This window comes from Amblyomma mixtum, chromosome 3 (genome assembly GCF_055824585.1).
Source record: "Amblyomma mixtum isolate Tamu chromosome 3, ASM5582458v1, whole genome shotgun sequence".
NCBI classification, from domain to species: Eukaryota; Metazoa; Arthropoda; class Arachnida; order Ixodida; family Ixodidae; genus Amblyomma; species Amblyomma mixtum.
Window position 1 is genome coordinate 379,385,855 of NC_143014.1, and position 18,788 is coordinate 379,404,642.

At 44.8% G+C, this 18,788-nt stretch overlaps 1 pseudogene; it reads left to right on the top strand.

Annotated features, from left to right (window-relative positions):
* The window catches only part of LOC149356952 (uncharacterized), a 48,735-nt pseudogene extending 30,199 nt beyond the window's left edge, over positions 1-18,536 (top strand).
* The last annotated feature ends 252 nt before the right edge of the window (positions 18,537-18,788 follow it).

Below are 18,788 nucleotides of genomic sequence, written 5' to 3' on the forward strand. Positions count from 1 at the left end.
CAGTAGGGAGAGCTCGCACTTGGTGTGCAACGTCTCCGTCAGAGCAGGCGCTTCTGCGGTTTTGTGGTGCGCAGGAACGTAATTATCCGAGGAAACATGCGGTCGGCTATGGATCAACGAAGTGTTGCTAGAAATCTGCAAGCATCTGGTCACGCGTGTTTTCGAGCTTCTTCTGTCGTTCCTGGGCTGATGCAGCGACGATGTAGCGCAGCGCGTGTGGCGCAGAATGCATCCGTTGCACTGTCCGCTATATGACAATGCCTGCACATGGTAGCGGCGCAAAAGATGGAGACGACTGGGCAGGCTATGCATACCACGTGACTGGCATGGCCAGCAAGGATTTCAGAATTATCTAATCGCTGCTGTTAGTTGATCCGCGACCATGGCCAGTAACTTCGCTTTTGACGATGCCTCTTTCTCACGCGCACCGCGCTTCTTCTACTCGGGATGCTTTGCCGAGCCGGCGAACGCGTAGGCAATGATTGCCCTCTTTGGTCATCGACGCGGGTTTGGCCGGCGGTTACTTACTATTGCAATAGAGAATTATAGCATATCATTACAGTGTTCACTTTAGCGATTATAGTGTTACCGGATGCCGGACTTTCCGGTTAGCGCTGCTCACAGCAGTGCCGCCTTTTAATTCCATTTCTGGGTTGACATGTTCTGTCCGGACGGTTTCGTGAAGGTTGAGAGGCTTGGTTTGGTTTATGTGGTTTAACGTCCCAAAGCGACTGAGGCTATGAGAGACGCCGTAGTGAACCGCTCCGGAAATTTCGACCACATGGGGTTCTTAAACGTGCACTGACATCGCACAGTACACGGGCCTCTAGAATTTCGCCCCCATAGAAATTCAACCGCCGCGGCTGGGATCGAACCCGCGTCTTTCGGGTCAGCAGTCGAGCACCATAACCACTGAGCCACCGCGGCTGCTAATGTTGAGGGGCGCTATTTCATCTGCGTGCTTAGCAGAAGAACGACCTCTACAACCTCGGGGTAGTTCACCACGCCATCTCGTTCGCTATAACCAAGTGGTGTAGCCCGAGTTGTTCGCTGTATATGCGACCAATTTCCGTTGCCCTTATGCATATTCACAACCGCTCGTAATAAGCGAGCGTTCGTTATATCTGCAGCCATTAAAGTGGGCTGCACTGTACATCCGCTGACTTCGCTTTTATACACTTTAATACACTAGTGTCAAGAAAGTCTAGGTAAGGCTGTAGATGTATAGGTAGAGGAAGTAATGACCGATAACAACATTTGTCATCTGCCTTGTGGAGAGGCCGTACAGGTAAGTAAAATCGAAGAGTGAGAAAACCGAATGAATAAGCACTCGCGAGCACGTCCAGAAAAGACAGGCGAGCACTTAGTCACCTATTAAGCACATCCGCCAGAAAGGGGTTGTTTGTAGTTTTAAAATAAATGGCTGGAACAAGTGTGTGGAAAAATGGTGCATGCCAGATTAACCATTCTTTTTCACGCTATGAACGGCGCAAAAAATTCTGCTGACGCAAAGGTTGCCTTTGATAGCGCCCCAGGAAAAGTCTCAAACATTCTATCACAAACAAATTTCTTACTTTACTATAGTGAGGATTAGCTGAGTTTTTGAAGATACTGAGCTATAGGGGCTCGGGATATATAACGTGAGTCACAAAGGTGATGTCGAATAGGTGATTTAAATAAAATATGTTTGGTAAGTTCTGGATGTTAGGGAGAGCCAGTGCTCCCACAAGGCTCTCGTTGGGTGGGGGATGGGTGGTGGAGAGATTCTCGAACATTTTCTTGCTATGTAGTAAAGGAGGGGGGGGGACTGGCAAGTCGGTTTCGGGGTGACGGAAAGGTCTATATGTATACGTGCCGATACATGACAGTTTCGTTTCTCAGTAGTGCGCGGGAACCTAGAGGGCGCGTGCGGCGGCAATTTTGGGGCCCCGTAAGTACACTGCGTACGAGGAAGTCCCAACGGACTCAAGCTTCAGGGGAGACCTGCTCAAGCAGGAGGGTCTTGTAGATGCAAAATCCACCAGCTTTTCGCCTCACACCTCATAAGGTGGATTATAGCGTATATACATAGCCGATTTTGATTAATTTGGAGTTAATTTCATTTTGCGGCTCATGCCTAAATTCGTCTTTTTGCTGTGGACAATTAATGAAATGGGTAAAGTGAGAACATCTCACAATAAACAATTTTTTCATGCTCAAGTAGCGCAGTAAACACGACAGAAGAAAGGCGGAAGATGATACGAGCGCTGACTAACAACTGGTTATTTTATTCTGGGAAAGATATATAAAGGCGCAGGACACAGGGAACAACCCGAAAAAACAAAGGTTAAAACTTAAAAACCATGCTGCGCCCGCACTTTACAGTCGAGTCGTGACGTATTTTTCAACGAAATTCGAAGAGTATCTTTCATAGTACACGGCACTCCCCAATCACCTGGACCTCACACAATGCCAAGAAAGCATGACTCCTTATCTACCAAATTGATAGATGGTGAAGCCAACGTTTTTAGATCCCTTTCAGTTCGAAAGCTGCGGTGCGCGGATTGTCGCCTTCCCGTTTCCTGCCGCGCGGTGGCGCTCGCCACGCTGTTTGCCCGACCAGCGTGGCCCTTCGCGCCTACGCCATCGTCGCCGCCGCCTGATTTGTAGCAGCCAGCAGATATCAGCATGGAAGATATCAGCTCTCCTGTGCCAGTTGTTGGCAGTGGCGCTTATCTTACAGTATACAAAAGCTTCAAGCAAGGGTGCTTAAAGCATCCCACCAAAAAGATGCTAGAGTTTACCAACATTGTAAACTAAGCAATCTCGAATTCTTTGAAAGAAGGTCCCGTTTTTGGGGACATTTTTTGGGAGCTGCTAGACGAGCTGGAATTGCAAAACCTTGCTCGGCTTGGATGTGCAGAGCATATGGCCACTTTTACATGCCAAGTTCTGCATTTTGTCATAGTGACACGCTTGCACTTCTATGCGAGAGACGTGAACCGCCGGCTGGAGAACGGAGAAAAGGTTGTCATCGCAAATAACAAAGCTCGCCTTCTGTAGCCATTCCCTCCGTGCTTCCGATTTATTGTGTCTGCATTTAATGCTTGTCTGTGTTCAATGAAATTAACATTCTAAAAATGAAAGTGCAGGACGCTGCTCCCGTCTGTGCGATCATTGCAAATAAAAAGCTCTTCTATAGTTATTCCCTCCCTGCATCCAGCTAAGTGTGTCTGCATTTATAGTTGTGTTCACTGAAATTGGCCTTCTAAAGAACGTGCAAAATGCTGCTGGTATGTGTGGTGCTTCGTTGATAATATAGCGCGGAATTTCGTGACTGATCTAGAAGTGGAACATCGCTAGTTTTAACCTTTCATTGATGTTTCGTGCATTCTACCGAAAAAATATTGATAGCTTTACTCCAACATACGCATAGCGCTAAACGTCGCGAACGCGATGCGATAAAGCGCAATGCAAACGATTGGTATTTTGCGAACTGGTATCACCCTGCGCTTTATCTCACCCTTACTAGCCAGGCGAAACATTTATTTAACCATGAGACTGAAGTTTCAACGTGACAGCTACAAAAGTGCAGCAAATTTGAGTTCGACGTGTTCGCTTCCAATGTTATCGCGGATGAGAACAGGCTGTCACAGCAACTGCCAAGCGCGAGCGCTCCGGCGGCTCCGGGCCGACAGCGACAGCAGCGCCGCGTGGTGAGTGGAAGCGAACGGGGGCCGCTTTCTCGGGCTCGGCCCGGGGGAGCTTGCAAACTGAAAGGGATCTAAAAACGTTGGGTGAAGCAACACACTCATCTGCTTCCTCCCTGATCCCATTGGCCTCGACCAACTCCCTAAAAATGCAAACAGGGTTATTAAACAGGACACTTGTCTTATCTACTGTGGGAAGCAATCGTTGCACTCGCTGCAATGCAAAGCCAAGTTGTACGACACCGCTACTTTTTCACCCATCTTTGATGTTCGAACAAATGCCCATTGCTTTCCACTTAGAAAGACAAGTCACCTGTTTAATCACCCTGATCGAATTTGTAGGGAGATGGTGGAGGCCTTTATGATCAGGAAGGAAGCTGATGAGCGTGTTGCTTCACCATCCTTCAATTTCGTAGATAAGGAGTTAGGCTTTCGAGGCAACTGTGTGAGGTCCAGGATATAGGGGAGTGCCGTCTGCTATGGAATATAGCGTTTGAATTTCGTTGAAAAAGATGTCATGACTCGACTATGATGTGCATGCGCAGTACGGTTTTTTAGTTTTGATCTTTGCTCTTCTGTTATTTGGATTGTTCCCTGCGCCTTCATATACGTTTCCGACAATGTAATAACCAGTTGTTAGTCACTGTCTATGTCGTCTCCAGACTTCCTTTCGTCCTGTTTACTGCGCTGCTTAAGCATGAACCCAAGCATCGCAGTTAACCGGCCCAATATTGCAAACGTATTGGCAAAGACCGGTCTCCTACAAATAAGGACCAGAGTGGGACCATCCATTTCCAATACTGGGCCGATTACCTGCGCTGCTTGGGAATCCTTACCAACTAGCCCAGTTTTATGTTCTCGTAAACAAATCTTTGCATTTTTTTATTTTGTAATGCGATGTGCAAGAACAAAGAAAACGCATAGCAAGGTTGACTGAAACCCATCCGCGTTCTAATTTTTTTTTTGTCCTGAACCCGTTTGAACCAGATTGAACCGGTTCGAGACGGTCCGAACAGGTTCGAACCGGAACGGAATGGCCTTCTGGAGCCGAACCCGGAACTGAACCCGAAATGTGTGAACCCGAATACTCTAGATCTTTTTAAGTCTTGTGCCGGAGCTCTTAGTTTTACCCATGAACTTGAAAATAATGGTAGCCTACAGTTTCTTGATGTTCTTTTTTCTTTGGTGAATCACACGTTTGCCACATGTACCAGCCAAGGTCCAAAAAAATAATTTTGAATTTTGATTCGGCCCACTCCAAATTGGTAAAAAGAGGCATTCCTAACACATGCCTTCTTGCAGCTCTAGAAAAGTCTTGCTCGCACAACATGCTTGAGGGCGTTGAAAAGCAGGCGGGTCGCTTGACTAAGGCAGGCTTTCCTGTGGAACTGGTGGCATCGGTCGTCGAGAGTCTGATATACAAGATTAAAGCTGGGGATCATAAGCTGACGACTGAGCGACAAGCTCACGAACGGGCAAGATGCGTGGCACTGCCCTATGTTCACCAGTTTACGCACCGCCTTAAAAAGATGGTCTTGAAAAGCAATATCAGGGTAGTGCTTACTGCACCCAACAAACTCGGGAAACTTTGCAGAGTGGTGAATGATGACTGCAACAGAAAACTGCCATGCCCCATCAAGCATGGGAAGCCGTTTATGGCCTGCAGGACCAATGTGGTCTATCGGATTCCGCTATCTTTCAGAAAGTGCTACATCGGCCAAACTGGCCGTTGCATCAATGTTCGCCTCATGGAGCATAACAATTTGGCAGCTGCGATATCAGGCCCTGGACACTTGGCGGCACATTGCAAACGATGTAAGCATGATGACAAAAAATGTACCCCTTTGTTTGAGCAGACACGTGTGATATATGTCTGTGCAGATCAGAAAGAGCGGGAAGTATTGGAAGCCTTTCTTATTCACTTGGAAAGGCAAATGTGCGTGAGCAAACCAAATGTTTATCTGTGCACTAAAGGTTTGAGGTTCTTGTATCGGGAAGTGCCATCACGTATGCGATTCAATTGTTGATTTTTTATGCTCCTGATTGTCGCCTATAAATTCGTTGTTGTTCTCGAGAATAAAGTGCGTTGATGTCTAGCGCCTGTGTTGTCTTTCTATACCCTGTCGTCCTTGTTTTTTAGCGCGTCTACTTTGTCGTTAAATTTACATGGAGCAGCCCGCGGACTCAGACGAGCTCGGCGGCAGCAGGTTGGACTTGACCCAACGTCTTTGACCAGCGCGGACCACGAGCAGTTGCAGAAGAATTGCGACGACAAAATTGCCAGCCTAACAGCAACTTCGGCAAGCCAGAGGAAGACTCGGACGCTTGCAACAGAATGTGAGTTGCCGGCCCGCCAGCGTCTGCCGCTACCTACGGGGTCATCGATTTGGTGACGCTTAACCTGCTGCTTTTAAATGCTGTACGCCGGATTTGCGGTGGGGATGTTGCCCTTTCGAGAAACAGCACGGAGTATGGGATTGCAGTGAAACTGCCCATGCAGTGCCGCGATTTTGGAGCTATAGCCATCGACTGCAGCTCTCCGCCAGCAGAAGGCAGTGCTTAGTGCAGGCCATTTGGAATTAACATTCTCGGAGCTCGTGCTATGCAAAGCTCTGGTAATGGCCAGACTACCCTCAAAGACATTTTTGCCATGGTGGGTGTTTCTCACAGGAGTTTACACCATAAGAGTTACCAGGGCTATTTAAAAACTAAATTGCAGCCAGCAGCAACAAGGGCTGCAGAAAAAATTCTTCCCAGCTGTACCTTGCCAGTTAAGGATTTATGTAAAGCGCTATGCTTTCACAGCCCTGGAAATGTGGCCGTCTGTTTTTTTTTTCTTGGGGTTTAACGTCCCAAAGCAACTTAGGCTATAAGGGACGCCGTAGTGAAGGGCTCCGGAAATTTCGACCACCTGGGGTTCTTTAACGTGCACTGACATCACACAGCACACGGGCCTGTAGGATTTCGCCTCTAACGAAATTCGGCCACCGTGGCCGGGATCGAACCCGCGTCTTCCCGGTCAGCAGCCGAGCGCCGTAATCACTGAGCCACCGCGGCGGGGCAGGCCGTCTGTTTTGATGGCATGTAGTTGACGAGGGGTAAAGGGTCCCATATAGGTTGGGCACAGTTATAGAACTATTTTCTGGTTATGTTTCTGATTTCGTAGCTCTATCAAAATTTTGTGCAGGCTGCACACGTGCACCACGAAAGGCGGACCTAGAGAACCAAATCTGGCTATCTAAGAACAACTGTTAGAAGAACACAGACAAGTCCTTGACCCTGTATATTTTGTTGAAAACCTGACGCAAGCAGACAGGCAACTGCTTTTTGCAGCAAAGAGCTGGGCCAAGGAAAGCGCATATAAGTACGTCTGGTACAAGGATGTGAAGGTTCTTGTCCGTAAAGCCGACGGGCTCACTGCGCATGTCATAAGAGAGCCAGGTGATCTTGAGGAATTGGAGCAGTGGGCTTTGTACGGTACAAACCTCAGAAATGCATAGCCATGGCTACTTCAACTACAAACCCGTCGGATCTTAGCTCACTACTTCAGGCAAAAAAACATTTCCCTTTGACTTTTCTTCGTTTAAACATGCAATCTGCACGAAAGAAATATGACGACCTTTGCGTTTTACTTGCTGATTTCAGTTTCACATTTACAGCAATTGTGCTTACCGAGACGTCGTTTACTGGCGATGATGTTTTCATCCTATATGGATACAACACATTTTTCTTGAACAGAAACGTAAGGAGAGGAGGAGGTGTTTGTCTTTTTTTAAAAGAAGACATGAGCTACGAATATAGAGATGACTTTTCCCAATGCACACCTGCTGTTGAGGCTGTTTGTGTAAAGTGTGGTACTTATCTCTTTACTGTCATGTCTAGATCACCTGATGGCAATTTAGAAGAATTCTTTCCTTATTTAGATCGCCTTTTCTCTTTTGTCAGTGACCACCATTACACGCTCATACTTGGGGGGGACCTCAACATTGACATGTTAACAGAAACCTCAGAAAAGGTTGAATTGTCAACACTTTTTAATTCACATTTCTTAATCAATGCAATATCTGTTCCCACGCGCGTCACTGTTACCAGCGCAACAGGGATCGATCTGTTCATCACCAACATGTCGGAAGAACGTATACTGGCGGGTACAACTAATGCTCCACTGGGCGATCACATGCCAATTTTTCTGGCCGCAGATAGATATAATAATGTCCAACATCAGGCTACTCCGGTTTAAACTGTCCAGGAGATTAATCCACACACACTGAAACTCTTCCGTGAAGAACTCAGTGGAATTGAATGGAAAAACGTTTTCTCCTGTTTTTCAGCCGATAAGGCTTATGACTATTTTCTAGAAACATTTTGTTCGGTCTATAAAAAGCATTTCCCCTTAAAGAGTTAAGAAAACCCAAACGAGCTAGAAAGGCATGGCTAACTCCCAAACTACTCAGAATGATAAGAAAAAAGCAAAAACTGTTTCAAAGGTTCTTGAAAAACAGAAACCAGGATTCACTTAAAGAATTCAGGCGATACAGAAACAGTTAAATAGTGTCTTGAGACAAGCAAAACGAGACTACTTTCGAAATATGTTTGATGGAATAGTCGATGTGAAACACATTTGCAGTAAACTCTCTTCAATTATATCTCCCGATAGACCCACGTCTGATACTAAAGAGCTAATAATAAATAATGAGCAGCTAAGTGGCAAAATGCTGGATGACAAATTTAGCAAACACTTCGCGTCTCTTATTTATAGCAGTTATAATGATAGAGCACTGCGTCACTTAAGGCCACCGTTACAATCATCCATATTTCCTCATCCAACCGACGAGAATGAGGTACAAAATGTGTTCGTGCAGGTTAAAAACACAAAGTGCGAGGACATCTGTGGCTTAAAAATGCAACCAGTAAGATTTGTTCTTGACCTCATCACATCATGTATAACCTACATTTATAACCTTGTTTTAAGCACGGGCGTGTTCCCGCAAAATATGAAGCATGCTAAGGTAATTGTGTTGCATAAAAATGGAGAAAAAAACAACCTTGGCAACTACCGACCAATTTCAATACTACCAGTGTTTTCAAAGGCACTGGAAAAAATAATTTTACTCAGGATTTCCACATTTTTTGATTATCACTCGCTGATCACAGTTTCACAACCTGGTTTTAGGCAAGGTCTGTCCACAGAAACCGCCTTACTCTGCCAAAAAGAATTAATTTTGCAAAATATAGAGTCCAAAAAATTAACACTGGGGCTTTTCGTTGATTTTTCGAAGGCCTTTGACAGGCTAAGCCATAATACACTACAAGAAAAGCTCTTCTTTTACGGTGTTCGCGGCGTTGCCGCCGAATTAATAAGTAGCTATTTGAGGGATCGATTCCAGTCTGTCTGTGTAAATCAAGAACTATCGAGCTCGGAGATGCTTAAATGTGGTGTGCCTCAAGGCAGTATTTTAGGGCCTCTGCTATTTATTATTTACATTAACGACATTGTAAACATTGATGACTCAGCCAAATACGTAATGTATGCAGATGACACTAGCCTTTTTTTTACTGGAACCGATGCAGACGACCTTGTGAAAGGAGCAAATCAAACACTTAGCAAATTATATTTATGGTCACTTGAAAATTCATTACTAATCAATAATGCCAAACCAAAGCGGTCCTTTTCCGTGCGAAATCAACGTCATCTAATACCTCCACTGCCTTGCGTATAAACGACTCTGTAATCGAATTTTCTTCCACTGTTAAATCACTTGGGATTTTTTCCATGACTTCATGCTGTGGAATCATCATACTGATTTCCTGCGCACTAAACTTTCTCGGGTTTTAGGTGTGCTTAGAAAATGTCGACATTTGCTTCCACCGCATCTCATGCGCTTACTAATAACGCACTTTTTGACTCGCCGCTTTGTTACTGCCGTTTAGTTTGGGGAAACAGCACAAAAATAGCTCTTCAAAAGCTAGTCAATATGCAGAAGAATGCGCTACGCGCAGTTGCAAATCAGCCTAATCATGCCCACACTCATTCACTTTTCGCAAAATATCAGGTAATTCAATTTAGTATGCTCTATGTGTACAAGCTACTGGTAACTCTCAAATCAGAGATGCATAAAAGGCGCAAAACCCTGCATAAAATAGCAAGATTAAGAGAGATCACTTCGTCTCGCCCTACTCGATATCCAGAAATTTGGTTCGTACCGACACCTCGCACAAATTACGGCATGCAGATGATTTGTTTCAGTCTTCCACAAGCACTAAATAAACTGCACCTCACTGCAGAAAAACTACGTACATTACAAAAAAAAGAGTTCTTCGCTGTCGTCGCTTCAGGCACCTGCGAATGATGTTTTTCTTTAAGTGTATCATTTTGTAATCATATGTCCTTTTTGTTTCTTTTTCATTTATTCTCTGCCACTACATAATATTCTGTTGGTGTTTTCTGCTTGGTGATGTTTTGCTGTTGATGATACTCTATTCCCTGCTGCCGCTGTCGACGTAGATGTTTTGTTTCTATGGGAGGTGAGGCCTGTCAAGCCATAAAACCGTGGCTTTTTTCTCGCCTTCCTTATCACAGTTTGCTGTACAGCGTTTTTTTTTCTCGTATGTTTTTATGATGTAACTTTTTCGCTGTGGTAGAAATAAAATAAAGAAACTCAAACTCAGTAAATCGGGACAAATGGAAGTTGAAGCTGCTAACACTCTTTTTGCGCGTTCACTTTCTCGTCATGGCTTGTGCTGCATAGCGATGTTCTGTGAAGGCAACAGTCGGTCATTCCGCGCTGTGGCAGATGCTAGCGTTTGTGGATATATACCAATCACATAGGAAGACTGTTAGCCATGTGAAAAAGCGCATGGGAACTGCATTGCAGAGCACTGTGCACAAGAACAAAGGTAATGGTGAATCTCGTGGTGGAAGAGGCTGACTGACTGCCGATTGCATTGAGACGCTTTACAAGTATTATAGATGGCCTCTTAAGTCCGATGTAGGCAATGTAGGCAGCATGCAGAGGGCGGTAATGGCCACATATTTCCACGGAACCTCAACGGACATGCTCTCTGATCACAGTCTGTGTCCAAATGGCCCAGACTCGTGGTGCAAACATAATGCCGCTGCCGCTAGAGAGTCTCCGCCCAGCTACACTTACAACCTGTCTGACAGCGTAAAGAAGGCACTGCGCTCTGTGTACGAGCGGCTATCTGATAAAAAGTTTACACGCTGCCAAAGGGGCAAAAAGCGAATGAATCCCTGCACTCGGTAATTGATTCCCTAAGACAAACATGCCTCACTGTTTGCTGTAGAGACTGCAGTGGCCAAAGCGATGATGTGCTTTAATTCTGGCGTGAAGCAAACATCTACACACACACACACCTTCTAAAATGATCAGGGTTATCAATGAAGTGGCTGGCTACATCATGCAGTTATTTGAGACGTACCAAGAACAGCATTGAGCCGGGCAGGGTCCAGGGCCTCCTTCGGCTCCAGGTCCTTGCGGACGTTGCACTGCCTCCCATAAAGGGATTTGCCCTGCAGTTCGTCGGTAGGAAAGACAAGCCGAAGCAGGCCCATTGCGAACTTTGGAGCGCTGCGAGGGCAGGCAGATCTCAGCCTCTCCAATGCACCTTCTTCTACAAATACCTCGCCACCAATGTTCATCTGTGTAGTTAAGTAGAGGAGAGTTGAAACATATGTTGATTTTACACCGTACACCTGTAAACCACAGTCTGCTAGGGAATGAAAACATTGTAAGGTCACAAAATGGGTGGGCCTACCGTTTTCAACAAGACACTGTTATAAAATAAATATAAAGTGGCTCTAATGTTGCAAAGCATTTCAAAGGTTCACATTTTTACCCAAAGATAATCAACAAAAAGATGCACTAAATGTGTGCCTTACAATGTCGAGGACTGCACTATACGCAATGCCTGAGGTTTTAGCTTAAAAAAGGGGTGTAGAGTCCCCTTTTGTTGTTACAATAGTTTACAGGCTCTAAAACCTTAACAGAACATTAAAGAGCAATTAAACTGATGAAATTGATTGATTACCTTTCTGAAATGACGTAGCAGCTATCTGCACTGAACGCACAGACCATATAAGCCAGAGAATGATAATCACAACATAAGCTGTATCCTGCACTGGCATTAGGAGATTTCTTGGTTGAATAAGAATGGGGATCAAAAAGTTCACAACTAAAATTTAGTTGGACTGTTTACTAGTTAGGTGAACGAAAGAGGAGAAATGATAAAGCTAACCTACCGTGGCAGCAGACGCAACCTACACAATTTTGGTTTAAATCGTAAGTTACACTTTTCTGAGCTTCACACATGTGGCAACGGCACCTATATTCATATAAATCGCGCATTGCTCCTGATCCTTAGGGCCAAATTAACAATGGTCTATTGTATAAATTAAGTTCATCCCGTGCAAGGCACAACAGGACAGGCATAAAGATGAAAGCCATAAGAGCCTGTTGATGTGACCCCAACCCAGAACGTTAAAGAATCAAATTTCACCTGTGCACACGAGTTTAGCATTTAAAAGTTTCTATTTTTTTACCCCACATGCACTTTGAGTGCATGTGGGGTAAACATCAGTGTTTCTGTGAGGAGCTGAGCAACGAACTTCAGTCATTAGAAAACTCAGATGCACACAAAGCCCGCATGCATTGTGGTGTGAATCACTACGTTTCGTTGTTTGCGTGCACGTGGCAGGGTTTACCAAAGACTGCTACATTTGTGGCTGCTGGCGTTCAGGGTCGCCAGCAGCGAGAACACTTTAGTAGGTTGCGGCTGCAGATGTGCACATTTCTTCTGTCAAGACCATCTGCTTTTTCTGGCGTACTTTTTGTCAATTAGCCGCTTCTGGAGGAGAGGAGTGGAGTGAAAGTGAAGTTAATCAAAATGGCACCAGAACATCACTGAAATGACCAAGGTCACTCCCTATGTTGCAGCGGAGGGTACTAAAAATTATTTGCTCTGAATAGGCCACCACTGAAAACAGCCTGGCAACATTTAATGCAAAAACTTTGTGAGGCAGGCCTAGCAGTACCGTCTGACAAACTATCAAGCAATAGATTATATCAGAGGACAAGCAAAATTAAGGCAAGAGATGAGGCGCATGCAGCAATAAGGAGTGGGCAAGTATTCTATCACTGTTTACTGGAGAGTAGAAGTGTACAAACAGCATTTTTTGGCAGTGAACTGAACACAAATAGTTAAAAACTGAACCGAGCAGTGAAAAAACCATGGTGACGAATTGAATATGTTTGCGGTTATTTTCTACTTGTGCGAATACTTGTAAAAAACAGATATCCATGTGAGACAGCGAAGCACTAGCAGCGGCTCTAAGTCATGGAAATCTGTGGCTGTCCAAAGACACAACGTTGATCTCCAGTAGGGGACACGCAACACAAACTGGGTCCGTATATTTACTCTGCAACCGTCATGTCACACACAGGAAAATTACCGTTTGCTATTACTTAAGAGAGCAAAGAAATGAGCGCCAAATCTCAGACAACGAGAAGGATGAGCTTTGAGCTATGACCTCCAATTCTGGCATGGTGGCAGGGTTCGCTAAACCTGGCTGAGTCATGCTGCGCTACCGAATGTTGAAGGCCAGATCTACATCTATTATGAACACCTCCACAAGCTCGGACTGACCGCTCTGCAGCATCGGAGTGAGCGCAGTTCTTGAAACAGTCATCAAAAATTCATTAAATAAATAACGACATATGAATTCTAACTTCGAGCAGATTATTTGAAAGCTTCAGTCCAGATTCGGTTCTTCCAATAATTGCGAGCATAACTATTTGATTCGGTCAACGAATCGAAAGATATCTGTTCACTATTCAAAATTTTTTAGTATTCGCCCGCCCCTACTGGACAGGCAGGAACTATGTGCACAATTCTCAATCAATTAAGGTGCAGCAGGCAAGACCGTATGAACAAATTCTAGAGTAGTAATGAGAGGATGGCAGTAATCGTAACGAAGCTTAATCAGATGTATAAGTTGAAGGCGGTACAGGCCGTGCACTTCCATGCAATGATGATGACGGGATGGCTGAAAGGTTCCATGAATCCATAGAATCGGCAGTGGGTAAAGTAAAAACTCCGCACTAATTAGCTACTTCACGCCAAGGAAGACGCGAAGCTAGGAGAAGGCACCATCGGGGACTATGGCGTAGGTGTTGGAACATCAGGGAAAGAGTTACCAGCGGAATTTGCACAATGATTAATTAGTTTGGGGGTTAACATAACTGGAGCTGTCACAAAAATGTAATTGGTGATGAGCTGGTAGGTCGCGCTGAAGTGGACCCAATTGGGCTGACAGTGATGAAAACATTAGACATCTTTGCTGACAGCATTGCTTTGATGACGTAACAAAAAGTAATGGGTTGTTAAGAAAGCAAAATAAAAATCAGTACCTCAGCCGTTCGTTAGCAATAAGAGTACAGTTTTCAAGTGACCAAATCTCACGACAGTTCGGGAAGAAGGAAGGCTCAAATTTCATTTTTATCTGACCATAACATTGCGGGCGAAGCGTTTTTGATTGATGATGGCGTCAAGGCAATAAATTACTTTTACATGCCGGGTTTCAACATGGCAAACAAAAGAAACAAAAAGAAAGAGAAAATGACAACAAAACACTTTTCAAGCTTATCATGGGATGCGGCTGTGCCACTGGCTCTTTTGTGTTGGGCTCATTTTCAGCCTTCCCAAGCACTGCCTTGAGTCACTTTACGAGCTTTGCAGTCTCTGAAATTTGGCAGCAAAATAATCTCCCGATAATCAAGAAAAATCCAACGTGTGCAAATCAAATCTGAAGTGTTCAGATATAATGCACGTGAACTGCAGCCACTTCACTGCAATAAAAAGACAGTTGGCTGCTGATATCTGGATATCTTCACGACAGCTTGCACTCCTTACATAAAAGAAAATATTCTCTCCCACTGCAATCCATACGAACGAAATGATCAGGTATAAATCAGTTTAAAATAATTTTACTATAATCACTCAGTTTTAATGTCGTACCACGTCCCCGTAGCATTCCATATCAGTGCAACAAATACCCATTGCTGACTTACCACGAAAATTTTCTAAGCTGGTTAGCTGCCGCTTCAGAGCGGCATTTTCTACGCGCAGCATTTAACTTTACAGCTCCAGCTTCTCTGCCGTGTCAGCAGGAGCTGATGCAGCGCGTAAGGTCTGGACTGAAAAAAAAAATTGTCACTAATTGACGAGAGCACTAATCTCCCGCGCCGTACAGCACAACACTAAAAAATTGACCTAGGTAGATTGACGCGCACGATAAACTGACTGAAGCTAGGCTAGCAGACACTTATAATGTCCGAAACAGAGCGGAATAAGTCAGAGAAAAGATGAAGGACGACTAATTGTCTAACACCATTTGTTTTGCCGCACTGAATGAACTAAAATTTTAAGAGTTTGTAGTAATTTGACGCATAAAGAATAAACTGTAATAGGCAGTTTTTGAATCATTAACGGATGTCTTGAGGCCAAATTATGATATTCTTTACAGCCCCCCCTACAAGTGAAATCCCTCTAAAAGCCCAGCTCGTATTGACAGCCGCCGACGCAATCTCCCCTTGAATCGTCGCCGGCTGGCAGCGGCCAATAGGAATGGTGCTTTTAGAGAGGTCTCAATTATAAAGTGGTTGCAGGTTATACCCTGATTCAGCCCCTGGTCCTTTCAATGGTAGAAGATAATTTTGTAGTTATTTGGCAGCAGCCAACATTCTGCTCTATCACTGCTATTGACTACTGGAGTTGAACTTTAGTATTCAACGGCAGTCATGCTGAATGTGCAAAGACATCACCAGCATCAAAGTTAAGCATTGGCCTTTCAAATCATCTCTAAATGTGAACCTGCATTGAATAGCAACACAGCTTACTTAGGCAAAACTACTTCTGCTGGGATCAGCCAAGCAAAACTGATGATAGCCTCCAGTAGCTCAGGTTCAGCAGCTTTCCTACAGTGCAACCGTAAGAATATCTGAAGACACTGAAGCTCTTTCAACTGAGCAGAGCAAAACAGCTGTAGGGAATGTAGTCAGATTCTCCTGATCACTGAACGATATATCTGCCAAGCAGATTTCAGTCTTTATAGATTAGCACGACAGGAATATTAAAACATCTATCAACTCCTGCAGAAGCTCACTTAGGACATTCAGTATGGTTACCAAACCCCAGGAATGTGGGCCAAACCGAGGGCACCGAGGCTGCATTTCAATGGAGGCGAAATGCAATCACGCCTATGTGCTCTGCAATGTCAGCTAAGGTTGAAACACCCTAGGTGGTCAGCATTAACAGGGTACTGTACCATGGCGTCTTTGGTGCCTGTGCGGCTTAAGGACATCAACAGCCCAGACCCCTAACACGAAGGCATCTATTACTAAACTAGACTGCTCCTTGTTCCCACTTTTTTATACAACTAGCGTATGCTCCAGCAGTCACGTGCATAAAGCAGGTAACGGCTCCCAGCAAACTATGGCCAGCTTGAAAATAAAAATGGCAGTGCTATGCACCGTCTTTGCCAAAAGTAAGCACGATACAGCGGCAATCACAGAACGCACGAGAATAACCTGCACGATGAATGGAGCCTCTGAATTGTGGACAAGGCGCCGTCCTGAAAACATGTAGGAAGCAGGCCCACAGCATCAGCAGTAGCAAACCGTGTTTGCGTTTTCCGTTTTTAGTCGACAGCCGGCATGATAGTTCACTGCGATCAATCAATAGACTAGGGCAGCTTGAAGACATGATCTGGTCAACCTTCACACAGATGGCATGGCACTGCTGGGAATGAAACCTTTGTACGCTTCCTCAATTGCACCAGAAGCAATCACTTAAGAAATTGCGACTGAAGAAATGACTCCTATACCAGCACACGGAAAGTTTGCAACTTAGTACTGAAAAACAAATACTAATGGCGACATCTTCTAATCGAGATCATACGTAAGGAGATTTACATTACGCTTCCACTGCTGTTAAATTCTGAAGAAGCAGTTGGTCTGATCGCTATATTTTAAGAACACTTAATTTAATTAGCGGGCGGGCCGCAATGCTCCATCTATCGCAACAGGGCTATTGAAGTGACTAAATGCATGCAATAAAAAAAGGAACCAAACTTTTCGGCTCTTCTGCCAGGACTTCGGCACTAACTCAGGTGAAAACGCCGAATTAATTCTACTTTATTAATTACTACTAAAAATGCAACTGCCAATTTTAGAGGACGGAGTTAAAAATTTTTGCTTCATTTGCAGGATGGCACAGAAGTCGTCATGGAAAAATGTGCATCCAGTTCTAAAAAGGAGCTAACGGCCCATTTTTCTGAGCCCAGTACCCTGAATGCGTGATAGTGCACGTTGTACACGCTACTGTGTGTCTTTTTTGTCATCCAGAAATGGAGCGAGGGAGCAGGCATACGTCAGCCAGGTCACGCTCCCTGCCGGAGTGCAGCGCCGGCATCTGCAGCGCGCCGCTGCTCAGCCGCGAGCCCGCTCCCGCTGCCGCAGCCTGTTTACTTAAGGTAAAGACGGTACCTACTACATCTGTGCATTTAGTATGGCTCAAGCATGAAAAACACCAAAATTATCCTCTCAATTCAAAGCATGTGCCGTACAGGGCAACGTGAGTCGTGGAGTTAAAAGGCATTCTCACTGAATTGGTTATACTGACGGGGCTCGATACATTCATGCGAGCTTTGGTGTGCATTAATAGAAGCCATGGAGTTATGTTTCAGCAATCTCGTCAACCTGATTCACTGTCGGTTCTCATCATTAGAGTTTCTCTGGTCCAAGCAATCAGTCCAAGCAACCTGCTTTAATTACTGTGGCTGGTTCTGGTTTATATTCTGAATGTTTTGACGCGGCACTGTACATAAACAACACCTCTGATAAATGCCCTCATTAGTAGTTTTTTTCAGACAGCACTGCGATGTGACATGGAGAATGTTTTGGCCACGTCACACTAGCAACTACACTATCAGCTCCAACCAAACGACCACAAATTTTACCGACGCAGGTGTTGTCAAGAAAGCGAACCAAGTATCCTCAAGATACCCTGCATTGCGAGTCAGTGCTAACCATGTCCTTTCAGTGCACACAGCCAGGTTTTCACCATAATTCCACGCTGTTCTCTTCAGGCAGCATAGCTCATTCCATCACACACTCAAACGCCATTCGAAACTTAACTCAGAACATGTTGAGAATAAAATAAGAGAAACAATTCACACGCATATTTCAGTATGTTTGGCATAATACTGACTCCACGTAACGTTTGGTTGCAGTGAAATAAATGTAACCTAGTAGCTGCTCCGATGAGCTAACATTAATGACACATTATTTTCTGATGCGTCATTTTTGAAGGATTCCAGCTGGTCTTTCGGTGCAAGTGGCACTGGTCTTACCGGCACCAACAAGCCAGCATGTTTGGTGCAGAACATGGAGAAGTTAACTTCATTGCCAATCAAGTATTAGACAAAAGAAACTAAAAATACAACGCAGCATTTTTTTTGTAAACTAAAACCGTAACTCAACCTTTTTCTTCTTTTCTGTGGGCTGCATGCACACAACTCCGCAGAAGGATGTTGACTCCGCAGAAGGGCCGACTGAAGAGGACGCCGACTGCACAGAATTGTCAACTGAAGACGACGCCAGCTCCACAGAAGGGTCGAATGGGGACGACGCCGACTCCACCGGTGGGTCACTTGAGGATGGCGCCGACTTGGAACCGGCGATAGAATCTGTTGGCTCCACAAATGCACCAAGGCACGACAACGGCGACCTTGTAAGGACGTTTCAGTGCGCTTCTATTCTCGTGGTCTAGCCACGTAATGCTTGAATAGGCACAGTAACATATGCGCAGTATTTTATCTCTAAGGGCATGATGCCTATGCTTTCTTGGAAAGAGCAGGTAGTTTTCTCACCCCTGACCTCGTTCGAAGTCGTGTTTTACAGTTTGGCATTGCACAGGTCACAAAACGCGATATTTAACTTTCAGTGCCATATCTGCAGCCTTTTGAAGTTGAAATTAAGTTGAGCTAAGGTGTACAATGTTTTGGTTGTGTGCATTTCCTTT